We start from the raw sequence: 18,126 nt of genomic DNA, 5'->3' as shown, positions 1-18,126 counted from the left end.
AGGAATATCACACATCTTTTTTCATGCTAAGGAATTTGATATGGGTTTTTATTTAACATTTCAAAAAATGTAGATATTTTCCTTTAAAATATTAAATATCTCTGTGGTAAAATATAGTGCTTTGGAAAACTTATGTTACCTAAAGCTAAGAAACCTCAAAGACCATGCAAAATCAATTAAATGTCTACATCCTATGAAATAAATACTTTATAAGAGCAAATGAGAAGTAACTTCCATTAGTGATAAGCACAATAAATACAACAATGAAAGTCATTAAACAATAATTATAAGACATTCCAGAATGGAACTTGTTTTAATGAAGTAGAAAGTCAGAGGGAAATTAAATCTTTACTTGAGAAATAAATTGTTTATTCCAGACCCAACATTTTTATGGTTCTAGGAAGTTCCAAGTGTCTGAATTAAGAGTGGAACCAATTAAAACATTTTCAGAACAGCGTGGCATTGTTGTGTGGGCTATGATACCTGCATGTTTTTCATAAATAGTCAGAAGGTATGTGTGTAAGCTTTTAACAGGTGAATCTTTGGAACCTTTAACAAAGCGTATTAAGTACTTCACCTCCCCGAAGCAGGATAGAATTATTTTAAAACACTATCAAGTAAAATTGCACTAAATAAGGAGAGTCCTATTCAGGTTCCAAGTACAAAGCCAATTTATTTGTTGTAGTCTACATCATATCTCACAAAGGTCTTCAATACTAGCATCCATTAAAGACACATGGTAGGAGTAACTATCAACATCCCAAAGTCTTTAACTCTATAAGGATATAAGATTAATCGATGCATTAGATATAGAGTATAAGAAAAAGACTTATAAAAATAAGTCTCCAAGATTTTTCTTTTTACCTGAGGATCTAGAAATATGGGTTTTCCATTTACTGAGATTAGATATTCTACAGAGGAGAAGGTTTCCTGGCAAGTTGGCCAGAGTTAGATTCAGGAATTATGCATATTAAGTAGCTGTATTATTCTTTACTGTAAACTCCTTGACATCAACTTCTGCCCAGCTGCTAGTTATGTAGCCTTAAAGGAGTCGTCTCTCTTGTAGGAGAGGTTTAATAGATTTTCCTAACAGAACTGGAAATGAAAGTAATCCAAAATGTCTGCCTGGGCAACTCTTCCCTATGAGTGGTTAGTTACCACTAACCTAAATGACAATTTCCTGTTTTCCATGATTAAGAGTTCTTAATTCATTTTTATACCAATTGCAATAATAGAGGTGCTAAGTTGTAATAAATTAGGTCTTCTCAATTTCTGTTAGGTATTTACTGCATAAGCATTTCACATTAATGTCATCATAATGGTGGGGAAAAGTTACTCTTCTGCAGCTTTCCCAAGCACATTTTACTTTCTCAGAGAAAAATTACTGTTTTACGTGTTAATAGAAGAAAAAACTGAATTTTCAATATATTTAATAAAAAGTCTATTATTTTATTGCTTTCTTTTATCATTTGAAGACCTTACCTATTTAATGCCACTCAATATACTATAGGTATTTAGACTAGAAAATAAGAAAAAAATCAACCTTTATTCATTTTATTCATTTATACTGATTCCACTCTGGGTTTTTTTTGTTTTTTGTTTGTTTGTTCGTTTGTTTATGAACATAACCATATAAATGAAAAGTGACCAGAAAATCCAATTAAAATGAATAAACCATTTGTTTAATAGTAGTGGAGGACTGCTGATGTAGTGAAAATTAAGGCTAAGGTTCCAAGGAATGAAAGATCTGAGAGGAAGATTTTGGATGTCAGGGTATAATATAATAGAAGGTCCACTTCCAAGTGCCCAAAGAAAAGAGAAGCCCCCTGAAAACTCTATACACAGTAAAATATCACTCCAAAGTGAAGGTAAATGAAAATGACTTCAGAAAAACAAAAAACTGAGGAAATTCCTCTCCAGAAAAACTCTTCTTAAAAAATGTCTGGGGCACCAGGGTGGCTCAGTTTGATTAAGCGACTGGCTTTGGCTCAGGTCATGATCTCGTGGTTTGTTAAATTTGGAGCCCCGCATTGGGGTCTGCTCTGTCATGATTCAGATCCTGTCCACCTCTCTCTGTCCCTCCTACCCCTCAAAAATAAATTTAAAAAGAGTTCTAAAGAGTTTTCAAGAAGAAGGAAAATGATCTCAACAGGAAACACTAAATGTAAGAAAAAGAAAGTTAAATGTGCGGGTAAATATAAAAGACTAATGACTGTACAAAATATGAAAATGATATGTTATCTGGTTTGAAATATATAAAAATTAACATATGACAAAAATGTAAAAGGTGAGGGAATAAATGGAGTTAAAGTTTTCTAAAGTATTCTAATATTAACAGTATATTGGCAAAACAATTTGTATTTTACTAAATTAAGAATGTTCTATGCTTTTAGCAATAATGGGAAGTTGGTTATAAAAATTAATTTTAAGAGGTTATAATAGGCAGAATAAATAAAAAGGAGCTGTATCAGTCAGAGACTAGTTAGGAAACAGAACCCACACCACTTATTTTAATGTATATGATTTAATTAAAAATTTAATAAAAGAACAGCTATATCTCAGTTTGTATTAATCAGAATTCCACAAACAGAACTAGTATTCATATATGTATCTTCTTCATATATATGTTCCTCATATATATGTTCTTATATATCTTCATATATATACATATGTATACATATAAGCGTATATGTATATATATAATTATAAATATGTGTGCACATATGTGTGTCTGAGAGAGAGAGAGAGAGATATCAGAGGAATTGCCTCACATGATTACGGAATGCTCAGAAGTCCCCTAAGATCTGCCTTCTGCAAGCCGAACACCCAGGATAGCTATTGTATTGTTCCAGTGCAAGTGTAAAGGCCTGAGATCCAGGAGAATTTTCTTTCACTAATTTAAGTTTCAGACAAGTACAGGGAAAGACCAATGTCCCAGCTTGAAAAAAGTCAGGCAGAAAGATTCTCCCCTTACCCTACCTTTTGTTTTATTTAGGGTGGTAATAGATTGCATGAAGCCTGCCCATACTGGGGCAGGTAGTCTTTACTTAGTCTACCAACTAAAGTTAATCTCATTCAGAAACACTCTGACGGACATACCCAGAATAATATCCAATGAAATATTATCTGAGTACCCATAGTCTGGTCAAGTAGGCACTAAAATTAACCATCACACAATGACTATTCTCATTCCTCTTTTGTAACTTCCATGAAAGATCAACTAATTGTAAATGCCAGACAGAATTCGATAGTCTCCATAAATTGATCTGCACATATGCTTATCAAACTAGTTTGATAAGTATTTTCAAATAACTTAATGACTAATATTTTGCTCTCAGATTTTATATGGAGAAGTTTTAACACAAAGACTTCTAAACCACTGAAAATAAATGACCTATAAAGCCTCTGTCATGTCTCCCAGAATTTGTGATCCTGTGGGAACCTTATCAATAGATGTTAACCTTGAATATTTGATCAATGACTTTTGGGGGCAGATTTTATAGAAAATAAAGAATTTAAATTTCATCAAAAGTTTAATTTCAACAAACCTATTTTTCAGTAAGACTATTTTTTCAACATTCTAAAACTTTCAGTTACAGTTGTATCTTTCTTATAACAGACATATTTTGTTTCTGTTTTATAACATCATTATCATCTTCACTACAAAATAAGTGGCTTCAACAAAGTATAAACTTAGAGAATTCTACAAGAATTTTTGAGGAAGATGCAGTAGCAAAGTATTAGAAGAAAGTGAATTGTAATGACCTTAGGCCTGTCACAGCTTACAGTGACTCACTTTTTCTGCCAGCTAAATAGGAGCTATTCACAATTGTTACCTGTAAATGGAATATTAAAATAAATCACATGGTATGAAAAGTGTCCACAAAATCATTTGAGTAGGATTGTTGTATGTGTTTTATTTAAAGTAATTTATTATAATTGAAAGAGTAAAATTATTCTGTTGTCCTTGAACACCTACAATAAATTATGCATGTTTTCGTAAACACTAACATCTCATTAGCTATTATTAAATGCACCAGATATCACACCAGTAAGCAAGTGTCAAGTATAATGGAATAGTTGGGTTTCCGCCAAAAAAATTATTTTGCCATTATTGTTAATAATACATATTTTGTTTAATAAATGGCCATTACTTTTGTGGGACAGTAAGCGTTTCAGATACATTTGTCAAGGAAGATGGAAAAAGAAGGCATGAAATAATAATTTCTATTACACTATTCAGGTGTGTTGAATAGCTGAGATGAGCAGAAACCGTTAGCAGAGGCTTTTTCCAACTCAGATAACAGTATTACCTTATTTGTTTCTTTGCCTTAATCATTCAGGGTTGGCATATTTCTCTTTCTTTTATATATTACTGTGTTGGGCTACATAGTATTTTCCATGACTTTAAGATTGAATAGACAGCATGCAAAGAATAAGCTTACCTTTTGCAGACATCTGAAAAAAGAGGTAGAGATTTAATTTGGAATCTAAAAAACTGATTTCTAGACAATGTCTACTAGACTGAGGAAAACCTATCATGGTCTGCAGCTAGAAATAACTTCCCAGTCACCTTACACGTGTTTAGTGTTCTAACTAAAATTCAATAACAAAGACTTCTGTGACATCCCATAGGTAAGAATGGTATATATTTACATGTCAAACTCTAAATTAACCATTTTATTGTAAAACAGAGTAGATCTGGAATGCAGGAAAGGATTTAGCTACTCTTTCTGGGGCTGAGCTAGCATGGAACATGCATAAGATGACCATATGCCCTATATTTCTTGGGGCATTTTAGGTTAATTCTGATACCACAATGTAAATATTAGTAGTGTCTTCTCTTACAAAAGTATACCAGCATGGGGGCACCCAGGTGGCTCAGTCTGTTGAGTGCATGAGCTCATGGTTTGTGAGTTCAAGCCTGGCTGCCTGCTCCAGTGCGGAGCCAGCTTCAGATCCTCTGTCCCCGTCTCTCTCCCTCTCCCCCCGCACCCTCCCCCCCCCGCCCCCCCCCCTTGCTAACACGCTCTCTCGCTCACTTGCTTTCTCTCTCTCAAAAGTAAATAAACATTTAAAAAAAAAGTATCCACAAGCATGGTAAAATACATTTCTGGATTGTGCTAAGGACACAGACCTATATATACCCCATTTCTCCTTTCTGTATGTCTCATGGCATTTTCAATAAGCAACACCCCTAGGAAATGTTCTTTTCAGATACATTAAAATAAATTCCTCTATAAAGATTTGAGACATCATGTGTGCTTGATGTCCCTCCTATATGCACCCATAGCAACCAGCATCCCCCCACCAATTACAGAAGATTGTAATTAACTATAATTGTATTACAGAAGATTGTAATAACCTGTTCACTTATTGCTGTCCTACAAAAAAAAAAAAAGAAAGAAAGAAAAGAAGAGAAAAAAAACTGAATCCCTTGATGGCATCAAGGATATTATTAAACATTATATCAAAAGCATGTGGCACAATGACTGGTGTAGAATAAGATCTCAGTGAATGAAGTAGATTGTATTTGGGGTTAAACATATAATTGTTTTTTACCTCATTGTTATACTCGTCACCAAGCCATTATCTTGTTGGCTAAATATTGATTCTCATAAGGTGAATCTTTGCCTCATGTTCAAAAAAGAGTCAACTGACTTTGAAGTATTTGTGCTGTTTGTTTATTTAGTATTTTTAGATAAAGCTGTTGAGGTCTCTCCCAAGTTTTGACTTTCAAAGCAGGTTTCTAAATAAGCACAAATATTTAACCAGGCATTCTCCATTTCTTCATTATATTCACCTAGCTTTTTAAATAACTTTTACCTTAGAATGAGGGAAATAAACTGCTTAGAAATATTCACTTGTTATGTCCAGTTGCCAAGGTGATTATTGTAATGTACATATGAAATTAGATTTATCTTATTTGCATTTAAAAGAAAGCTACACTTACTACTACTTGTCACACAATTACGAACTCTGTATATATCAGAGGAAAGAGTGACAAAGGCAGAATTTCACTCAGAAACTAATGATATTACTATGTAAATAACCAAAACTTTTATATGAAAAATAAGTCTTCAAAACAAATTGAAGGATAGGAGACTTTCCAGATTGAGAAAGCTGAAAACCATTTGTTACTCATATGTGAAATATTAAAAAATAAATGAATAAAAAACATACAACAAGCAGAATTAGAAATATAAAAACATAGAACAAACAGAGGTTGCCAGAGAGGAGGGGAGTGGGAGATACAGGCTTCCAATTTTGGAATGATTAAGTCACAGAATAAAAGGCGCAACGTAGGGAATATAGTCAGTGGTATTGTAATAGCAGCGTATGGTGACAGATGGTGGCTGCATTTGTGGTGGGCATAGCATAGTGTATAGAGATTTTGAATCACTATGTTGTACACTTGAAACTAATGTAACATTGTGTGTCAGTTATACTCAAAAAAAAATGTGAGACGTTAGTTTAATGCTATCATAAGACAAAATTGGGAACAGAAAATAGCATCTTATTGAATTAAAAAAAATCACGTGTGTATGATTTAGAAGGTAAGGTAAACTATTTTCATTTTTAGCTTTGTTTCATTAGCTTGAAAACCCTTCCAAATATTCTGGGACATTATGTGAACATCACAGTGCTATTGATTTCCTCTCGGTCTATAAAACAAGTACTAACCAATTTTGAAATAAAGCTTTGATGCTACATGATTCACTTTCAACTTCTCAAGTCAGTGAATCTTTTACATGCTATTTCATCATTCTAGTACACAGAGGCACTTGAGCTGTATTATGTTTTGCTTTTGTTTTGTTTTGTTATTCATGTTTTGTTTCATAATAGGGCTTTCTGAGCTCTCAACTCAGGTGAGGTTTCTGTTGCAGAACTGAAATCTGAAGCAGGTTAGAGAAAATCTTGAGTGTGTAATTCTATAATGAAGGTTAAAAACTTTGGACTGAGGGTCACTTGCTGGTTATTTATTTTCATTTTAGAAATTATTTTGATTTGCTGCTAGTATTTAAATATAAGGAGACTGCCCATAAAAAAAGTCTGGGTTTGCATTTTAGAGCAACACTAGGCCAGCATCACGGGCTATACCTGGCTAGAGCTTAATTTCAGCTGCCTCTGTTAAATGATTAATAATAGTTTCCCCTCTGGGCCTACTTTAGCCCTGTATGTTACAGTATGCAATCTGCAGGCATTTGAGATTGCCAAGCTTGGCCTTGGTTGAAAGTGTCAGTTCAGTACTACCGAAGGGAGTGTTTACCTTGAAGGAATAGGCAGACATAGAGAGAGGCAGAGTTTTCCCCCAAGCCCAGGAAGAAGTGTTCTTGATTTCTTGAGGGCCTTATACTACTCACTGATTATGTCTCAGGGGGTTGCTAGGCTTAGCAAATAAAAATACAGGACATTCAATTACATTTGAATTTCTGATAAATAATATATGTTTAATATAAGTGTATACTGGACAATATTTTCAACATAAGCCAAAAAAATGTGCTCTTTATCTGAAATTCACATTGAACTTGGCATCCTGTATTTTTCTCAGTAGCCTAGGCCCTAGGGGATTGCCAGGGTCTTAGAGGAAAACGGCTAAGTTATGGGCCAAATGGGCTTGATTTCAGTTACTAAAATTTTGTCCACAGTGACAAAAGTTCTTATCCCAGAGAGGACTGAACCACGTGTCTTCAAAGGATGACATAAACTTGGGAAATAACGTTCTTATTGGTGACTGTGATGGTTTGAATATAGAAGAAAGGAAACAATCCACATTTTCTAGGTGCTTCACTAGAAAAAGATCCTCTCTGCTGCCCTATTCAAGATAACAAGATTGAATTTCCTGCCCAGGAGGATGTGTCTTAATCAAATGTAATTTGATGGAAAAAATAAAGACATGTCTTGTATACTTCATTGTGTTTATCAGGAGATACATCTGAAACATGGAAATTGTACCTTTTCTGTGAAATTATCACAGCATTGCTACACTATCAATTTGCTCTTCTCCATAGAAACAGGTATTATTCAACATACTATTTCAAATTTGATTGTGACACTACCTAAGGCAAATACTCAAACCAGTGACTACTTTACATCATCTCCTATCAATGAGTCCCACAGGAACACTAACTCTGCCACTTAAATCTTACTGACAATAAGCCTGTATGCTTATTCAAAATCAGACTTACCAGGTTGGACAAATGAAATATAAAGCAAATGAAATATATAGCAAATATATAAAAAATAAAATGTAAATCAAATGGAAACATATAAAAAATACACAAATATATTGAAGTATAGAAAGACTTGTTATCAAGTCACACTGCATTGAAGCTTAAAGTAATGCCAAACTGACGATCTTTACTCTTTTGTCAGTGATAGAAAAAGAACATCTATACCACTGTCAGATGAGATGATAGTTACACGCACACTGTTCCTCCTCAGTATCTACACATATCCTCAGTGCAGGTAGTGTGTACCTATAAGGAATTATGCACACTCAAAACACATTTAAATATCCATATCTCTGGGAAAGGTTTTGCAAAATGGATAATGCATCTGAATTTAATCCCCTAGGACATAAATAGCTGGCAAATTTCAGCCTTGCTTTGTAGAGTAAGTACGTTCTTGGGGGCAAATAATGTAAGTGAATTTTATGTATCTAAAAATGGAGTGTTTTAAATTGAAATTAAAATATATATATATATATATATGTTATACATATATATATGAATACATATATATATGTATTACATATATATATACATATATACATATATATGTGTATATATATATACACACAAAAGGAACACGATATTTAAAGGGATCTATAAAGCATTTGATCAATCTTTTGAAAATAATTAGCCCTGATTTGTTGTATAATATTTTCTCAATTCTAAGTTGTACTTTTTCTTCACATTTAACATTTCTGTAATCAGGACAGTCTTATTTTTTTAGTGTGTATATTAAATTTAGTTTTTATTTTCACTTTAAGAAGCAATTAAATTGATGATAAATCTTTAGCAATAAATGATTATTATATTTAGAGGGTAGGAGATTTATGTTTACATAAACTACGTTGGCTTAAAAAAATCACAAAACTATTAAGCATTTGGTGAGGCTTATTGATCTTCAACGTCCTGAAAAACTTAAAGTCTTTTAAAAGTTTTCAATTTCAAAACAGGCCACATTTAATACATTTCTGTATCTGATCAGATTTTACTGTTATCTCCTAAAGAAATAGATCATTCACTGAGTCTCTGCCTCAGACTGATTTGACAGCCAAAATGCCAACATGGTCTCTGGCTCTCATGTAGAGAACACAAAATGTGAAGCCTAAAGTCTTGAGGGAAGTAGGAAAAAGTCTACACTCTGATTCAATTTTTGACATGTGCTCTTTTTTTCCTGTTCAAGGTTGCCACCTTTACATCGACTCACATATACCCTACCAAGAAATGACTAGCAAATTCAGCCCAATATGACCTATAAAATCCCTAAAATTAACTGGAGCTAGCATTTTTAAAAATTTGTTAATCTTATGAACTATGAGCTTCCATTATTCCATTACCAGCTGTAAATGTAGAATTTAAATAATCTTGAAATTATCCATGATAAATATTACCAGCGATAATATTTGTCCTGGTAATATTTCAGGAGCACAATGAGGTGCTGAAGCACTTCCACATGTTATAGGCAACACTGTCACAAGTTGTCACAAGTGATGTTGAAATTGTAATGAAAAAGAAGTCCTTATCTTCAATGCTCAGATGCCACCTCAATAACTTAAATAGAAAAAGCAAACTGGTAGTCAACAATAGTGTTAAGCACACTTACAAATTTTTGATTGATTAAAATAAAAGGGTAAGGAAATGGCATTTGAAGATAGTGCTGTTAATAAATGCTAAGAGAACTAGGCAGTTTTGAGAGATATTGTTACAGGTTTAATTAGGAGGCTTGAACCATAAGCAAACACTATCAGTGTGGTATTATGTATATGCTTTTTCTGAAAACAGAAGAGGAATTGAAGCTAGGCTGGAATCAGCATGAAGTAAAGAATTCTCCTTGCAGCTTGCACAGAGAGAGTTCACTTGTGTCCCTGTTTAATGTAATCAGTAGCCCCTTCTTTATAAATTAAAAATAAATCCCTTTTGCATACTAATGTTAAAAAGAAGAGAAAGAACACTCTATCTTTCTAAAATGTAATTAGTCTTTCAGTATGTTTCTTTCAACCTCTTGTCCCTAGAAACATGGAAATGAAGGGGGAAAGCTGTCATACTCCATTGGTCCAATTGGTAACAATTTGAAAGTAAGTTCTTAGCTAATTGAGTTGGCCCCCAGCACCATGTAAATTTACAACTGCAAAATTCCTCTACTAACTTCAAGTCATTTTAAATTTTACAGCTCCAGGGAAGTTTTAAAAAGTTAAAAAAAGGATGACAATTTTTGATGGATCATTCTTTCACATTGGGTTATATTTTAAAATTCAAATATTAATATAGAAGAGGTACTGAAATAGAAATTGGAAGAGTAGTTTCATAGACCCCAGATTTATGTTGTCAGAGACCTTAAGAAATGTGACTCTCAATGGGAATTTTCTTAAGACTATTTCTGGGAACAGTATTTCATCATAATACTCCTCAGTGGGGAAAATCACATGGTCAAAATAGTTTGTGTATATACTTTATCCACCTGACAGTAAGGAAACCTGTTAATAACCTGTTCAACATGAATTCTCCAAATATGTATAATCGATATGTTGATGATTTTATATATAATAATTCTAAGCATTAGTAGATTCAATCAGTCCCTTGGGGAAAAAATACTTTTTCTTGGTGTCCAGGACACAACTCTCTCGGTTTTCCTTCTCCCTCAGCATCAGACCCTTTTCAGTCTCATTAGCTGGATCATCCTCCATTTCATGAACTATAAAAAAGGGTCACGCCTCCTCACTTCCTCAGGTGATCTCAAAGAGTTCTACACATTAAATAGTATCTATTAAAGATACGACACCTGTATTTATACAGCCAGGGTGAAAAATCTCCCTGTGCTCCAGACTGGAATGTTTAGTAGACATCTCAGTTGTATTATAACTAAACTGAAATACCATCATTTCCAAAATCTGCTTTCCTTCCAAATTCCACAGTATTCTTAATCAGAGTTTCTTCCGTCAATTTCCATGAAAATATTAAGGTTAAAACAAAACATCTGAGTTCAGAAAAGCAATTTCAGCTCTACACTCAAAACACCTACTATATCTGTTGAGTTCTAAAGTTCTTTGCTATTACCTCATCCAATCACTACTTGCCTGATCTATTGCAGTTGACTCCCAGTTGGTCCTTTTGCTTTCACTTTTGCCCCTAGTGCAATTTAGGTAGAGACGGCATACATCTTTTAATATATAAAGTGCAGGTTACTGTCCTAACTCAACTATTTGAAGGCACTGTAGAGTGATCAAAGTAGACAGAACATCAGAAGTCAGTTCTTCATTGAAAGAAGGGAACTACATTATGTCAGTCACATGTATGTGGCTTTTTGCCTGAAGGCACTCCCTTTAGCAGAAGGTAGTTATAAATAAAAGCTATAGTGCCAAAAAGGAGATTTATACCTTTAATTACTTATATTAGAAAAAAAAGTTTTAAGTATAGGATCTAAGTTGCACACTAAGAAGTTTGAAAAAGATGACCAAATGAACCCAAAATAAGTAAAAGGAAGAAAATAATTTCACAAATCAGTTAAATAGGAAATGGAAAACAATAGGAAAAAAATAATAAAATTATTAGCTTAACCTCTAAAAAGATGAATAAAACTAACAAAACAGTAGCAAAACATGTTAAGAAAGGGAAATTAAAAAAAATTATCAATATCAGGAATGAAGAGGAAATAACACTATGGTTCCTGAAAACATCAAAAGAATCAAAATATTTTAAACAACTCTGATAACATATTCAGTGACTTAAATAAAATAGTTCATTTTTTTAAGTGTAGATTATCAAAAAATGTTCCCACAGTGGGGATCCTGGGTAAATCAGTCATTTGAGCATCTGACTCTTGATTTTGGCTGAGGTCACAATCCCAGGGTGGTGGGATTGAGCTTGGCATCGGGCTCTGCATTGAGCATGGAGCCAGCTTAAGATTCATTCTCTCTCTCCCTCTGCCCCTTTCCCCGACTTGTGCCAACTCTCTCTCTCTCAAAAAAAAAAATCCCCATACTAAATTCCAATATCAAAATATTTTACAGGTGAAATGTGTCAAGCATTTATTGAAGAAAAAGTGCCATTCTTACATAATCTTAATCTAGTTTCTGAAAATAAAGGGGTAAACACTTCCCTTATCATTTAATGAGAGCAGTATCTCTCAGACTCAAACCAGAGAAAAACATTCCCCAAAAAGAAAAATTATAGAAAAATATTCTTTATGACCATAGATATAAAAATCTTTAACACAACGTTGGCAAATTGAATCCAATAATATGGTAAAGGGAAATTCATTATGGCCATGTGTTTTTATTCCAAGATTACAAGGTTGGTTTAACATTTGAAAAATCTATGACTATAATTAACAGTATTAACAAATTAAAAGAGAAAAAAAATATGGTCATCTCTGTAAATGCAGAAAAAATATTTGACAAACTTTGATGCCTATTCAGGATAAAACATTTCAGAAAACTAGAAATAAAATGAAACTTCCCAGCCTAATTAAAAAGTAATGTGGTTGATACGTGTGAATGACAGAACACTTTCCCTCTCAGAATGAGAACAGGTCAGGGAATTCCATTTTCACCATTTCTATTCAGTATTTTTCTTGAGGTGCTAAACAGTGCAATAAGAAAATAAGATAAAATAATGAAGATTGTGAAGGAAAAAGTAAAATGTTATTTGAAAACACCATAATTATTTATGCAGAAAATCCTAAGGAATCTACAAAACAGTACAACAATAAAGGAAATTTACCAAGTTTGCAAGATATAAAGTCAATATGCAAAACTCAACTGTTTCTTTATTTTAGCAGCGTATATATGAAAAATAAAAATATTCATTTAAATAGGGTAGATACAAACATTTTTAAAAATATGATAGAAAATCATAAAGTACTCAGAAAAAGTTTAACAAAGTTGCTGACTTTCAGCCATAGCTAAATGAGATATAGGCCATATTCAAGAATTAGAGATTCAATATTGCCAAGAAAGTAATTTTCAAAAAACACAGAAATATAATGAAATTCTAGTTATGATCCCAGTGGACTTTTTCTTTTTCTTTCTTTTTTTTTTAATGTTTATTTAGAGAGAGAGACAGACACAGAGCGCGAGCAGGGGAGGGGCAGAGAGAGAGGGAGACACATAATCTGAAATAGGTTCCAGGCTCTGTGCTGTCAGCACAGAGCCCGACACAGGGCTGGAACTCACAAACTGTGAGATCATGACCTGAGCTAAAGTCGACGCTTAAACGAATGAGCATCCAGGTGCCCCACTTTTTTTTTTTAAAGGAAATTGGAATGATGTTTCAAAAATATATAAGGAAATGAAAAAACAAAAAAGGCTGAAATAGCCAAAACAATTATGGAAAGAAGAAATTGGACAAGTTATATAAGTAAATTTCAAAAATTACCATCAAGTTTCAGTAATCAAGACAGTGTGGTTTTGACATAAAGATAGAAAAATGGATCAATGAAATGGAAAATAGAAACAGGCTAGAAGCAAAGACAAATCACTGGCAAAGAACACAACCTAGAACAAAAATGAGTAATCAAAAGCCCCATAGGCCACGTTGAGGTCGCTGCCTGTTTTTATGCAGCATATGAACCATGTAAGGGTTTTACGTTTTAAAATGGTTGAAATATATGAAAAGGAGAATATTTTGTGACACAAGAAAATTATATGGAATTCAAATCTCATTATCCATTTTTTTTTTTTTTTTTTTTTTTTTTTTTTTTTTTGCTATATAGCCATTACTTACTCATTTACATATTGTCTTTCACTGTAGTGGTTAAGTTGAGAAATGTGTCAGAGACCATATGGCTGACAGAGCCTTAAGTATCTACTCTCTGATCCTTTACAGAAAAAGTTTGCCTACCCCTGACCAAGAGGCTGGATCATATCTTTTTTGTTCTAAGTAGTTATTTGTTTATTAATTTGTTAATTAATTAATTTATTTATTTTCAGAGGTTGAGAGAGTCAGGGGAGTAATGAGGGGCAGAGAGAGGGAGAGAGAGAGAATTCCAAGCAGGCTCTGCACTGTCAGCTTGGAGATGACACAGGACTCAAACTCACGAAATGTGAGATCACGACCTGAGAGGAAACCAAGAGTCAGACGCTTAACCAAATGAGCCACCCAGGCACCCCTAGATTGCACTTTTTAATAGTGTCCTTCACTAAGAGCAACTAATGAATCTTAGAGACAAGATTTATTCTAGGTCTGAGGCAGAAAAAAAGATGAGCTTGGGACATCTTGCTCTAGAAAGAAAGGAAGTTGCTTAAAGAAAAATGGAGATAGTATAAAAAAGATGTATGAGCCAGCTTGAAGTGGCTTGCAGTGGTCAAATGTGAGACATTTTGAATGTCAAATTAAATTATGATAGTCATTTATCATAAATTATTGAACAAAATAGGAATACACAATTTGATACTGATGCAAATGAATGAAGAAGCAAAATATCTTCCTTACATAGTAGAATTTGAATTAATGTAGAAAGTATGAGGGAGTTAGAAAATAATATATTGTTAAACTTAGTAGTAAAATTTTGAATAGGGATGGAGTATTTACATGGTCTCAAAGAATCTTTCCACAAGTGATTGGTTTTTAAGTGGAAAAATAGAAACTTTGCAGTCAGGAAAAGTGACAAACACCATCTAATGAATTAATCAAAGTTAACATAAAAAGTATTGGGACCAAACAAGATCATGTGTTTTTTGATAGGATGTACTGAGGAGGACATATCACATGTGTAAAGTATCCCTGTAAAGAATTTATAATTTGAATCTAATCATGAACTAATAACATCAGATAAATCCAAACTGAAGATGTTTTATAAAATGACTAACCTGTGCTCTTTAAAAAATGACAAGGTTGAGAAGAACAATAGAAAGCTGTAGAAATTTTCTAGATTAAAAGAGAATAAAGAGGCATAATAACTAAATGCAATACATTATCATGGATTGGATCTTAAATTGGGCAAAAATAGTTGCAAAGATTACTGTTGGACAATTGACTAAGTTAAAATATGTACCATGGATTGTTCAATGAACCTTCACAAAGCATTGCTCCTCAGACAAATACATTCTTTCTGCCTAGCTTGCTTTAGCTCATACAATGACCTCTGCTGTTAATGCCTTTCTTTTAATACTGTAGACCCAACTGAAGTGCCACTTTCTCTTTGAAGGCTTCCCTGACTCTTCTACGCAGTTAGATGATCTCTCCTCACATCTTTCCTGTTAACCAATGTCCATCTTTCTAATAGCACTAAGCATTTTATATGGTGAGTTTTGTTTACATTAATATTTCTAATTGGTATAAACTTCCAAGGGTTGGAACCATACCTGACCCAGCTTCATGGATGTCAATTTTAGCCCATTGATTGTCACAAACTGAGTACACGCTTAGGTTGTTGTTGTGTTTTTCTTTTTTTCTTTTTGAGAATACAGAATCAGTAAAAATGATATGTCAGATACTGCTTTACTTTTTTAGACATTTGAAAAATTTACATTCTCGTATTAGGAAAATCAACATTCTCAACAGAAGAGTCAGACAACTGGGACACCTGAGTGGCTCAGTCAGTTAAGTGCCCAACTTTGGTTCAGGTCAGGATCTCACAGCTTGTGACTTCCAGCCCCATGTCAGGCTCTGTGCTGACAGCTCAGAGCCTGGAGCCTGCCTTGGATTCTGTGTATACCTCTCTCACTGTCCTTCCTCTGCTCATGCTCTGACTCTCTCTCTTTTTCCAAAAATAAATAAACAAACATTTAAAAACAATAATAATAAAGAAGAGTCAGATAACTAATAGACAAAATCTACTTATGCAAAAATGTCCAGGACAGTCAATAAGATAAGCAAAACGACCTCTGAGCTGCTTTGCAATAGTTCCTCATTTTTTTTGATAAATATATATTCAATATATTAGTAGCAAAACCTCCTGGTATCCCCTATTTATCACTATTTTGGCTAAAAACCTGTCACATTTTTTTTTACCTATAATTCAAAAGAAGAAAAGTATTTAGAAAGTGTAGAGTAGTTCTATACCTAGAAGTAGGTATACTAGTTCAGATAGCTAGCATCCAGATGAAGAGGGGAAGGAAAGGAAACCAGGAAAATGCAAAAATGTATTATAAAGCACAGTGTAATTATTTAAAAGTTAATAATATAATTTGAACATATTTCTAGCAGAACCATAAAATAAAGCTTTTTTTGTGCTTAGAAATAAATGTAAACTTTTTTTTTTTAATTTAACCCATGCAGAATGGTTTGTCTACAGCATAAGTCTTTATGGTTAATATGATAAAATTAATTGGAACTATTGTTCCTGAAAAAAGAGATACACTGGTTAAATATGAGAAGATAACTATTTCCAGCAATGCAGACTGGCTTTTATTTTCATAAGGCAGGACATTTATTTTGAAAGCCTTTCAAAGAAAAACAGCACAGCAGAACTAATGATTTCTGGGAATACCACCTTATTTTAAAAGTATTCATATGAATCTCTAGACATTTCTTGGTTTTAGAGGCGACCATTTCAGGATAATGAGCTATGAAATGGCAAGCATTAATCTCTACCTAATCTTTCAGATAGAAAATTATTGCCCTTAAGCATTTGATACAGCTAGATTGCAATCGACTAGCCCTGAAGTAGGTAATGTTTTGGATTTTTTTTTTCAGGTAAAGCTTATAACTTAGTGATTTCAATGTAAAAATATGGCATAGAGCCATAAGACCAAAGAGGAAAGATCAAGTTCTTTTAAACTGCACAGTTTTCATGCTTGCATTTTATTTTTATCTCATTTATTTCTTAAGTTTGTTTATTTTTGAGAAAGAGAAACACAGTGTAAGCAGGGGAGGGGCAGCGAGGGGGAGATACAGAATCTGAAGCAGGTTCCAGGCTCTGAGCTATCAGCACAGAGCCTGATGAGGAGCTCGAACCCACCAACTGTGAGATCATGACCTCAGCTGAAATTGGATGCTCAACCAACTGAGCCACCCAAGGGCACCCACATTTGCATTCTGAATCCATAGAAAGCACACAAAACCTGGCAAAGCAAAAAAAAATCAACATCACCACCTTTATTTTTTAATTTAAATTTTTTATTTTGAGAGAGAGAGAGAGAGAGAGAACACAAGCAGGGGAGAGGGGCAGAAGTGGAGAAAGAGAATCTTACACAGCACAAAGCCCAACGAGGGCCTCAATCTCAAGACTCATGACCTGAGCTGAAATCAAGAGTTGGACACTCAACCCACTGAGCTACCCAGGCGTCCCAACGTCACGATCTTAAGCATCATACTTGATAAATGTTCTTACTAGGCTAAAATATTTTAATTAAACATTTATTCTTATGTATTTTTACTCATTTCTTATGAATGCAGTATTTAAATCTTTCTCAAAAGTAGCAAATAGAGACTACATTTACTGCCATTCCTTAGCTTCCATTTGCTGTTTAGGTGACCAAATTCACTAGCTTCAGATTACTTGATGTCATAGATGTCTACTGATATCAATAGATATTGGTGAGATCATTGTTTTGAGAAATGAGTACATGGGTCCACATTATAAATAGTAATAGTAATTCTTTAAACATATGTTAGACATGATGAAGAAATCTATTCTGTTGATCCCCAATTAGTTTGCAGTGGCTTGTTTGTCTATACTGATTCTCCTTCATCTCTACTGCACAGTTTTGTGTGCTTCCCTCCCAAGCCTGTAAATTTTGTTGTAAAAATAATAAAAATAATAAATTTAATTTTTTTAAAAAATATTTTTCTTTTCTCCTCCTTCTGTTTCTCCTCCTCTTTCTCTTCTTTAGGTTCACAGGGTTGAGTTAATTTCCTCACAATATTCTCATCAGTTGATTCAGGACTCTGATTGGCTTTCTGTTGTTTTGCCATCATTGTGGGTTCCCCTCTCTATCTCCATCCTCCCTTAAGT

The sequence above is a fragment of the Panthera onca genome, chromosome C1 (genome assembly GCF_046562875.1).
Source record: "Panthera onca isolate mPanOnc1 chromosome C1, mPanOnc1 haplotype 2, whole genome shotgun sequence".
NCBI classification, from domain to species: domain Eukaryota; kingdom Metazoa; phylum Chordata; class Mammalia; order Carnivora; family Felidae; genus Panthera; species Panthera onca.
Note: the sequence above shows the minus strand (reverse complement) of the source record.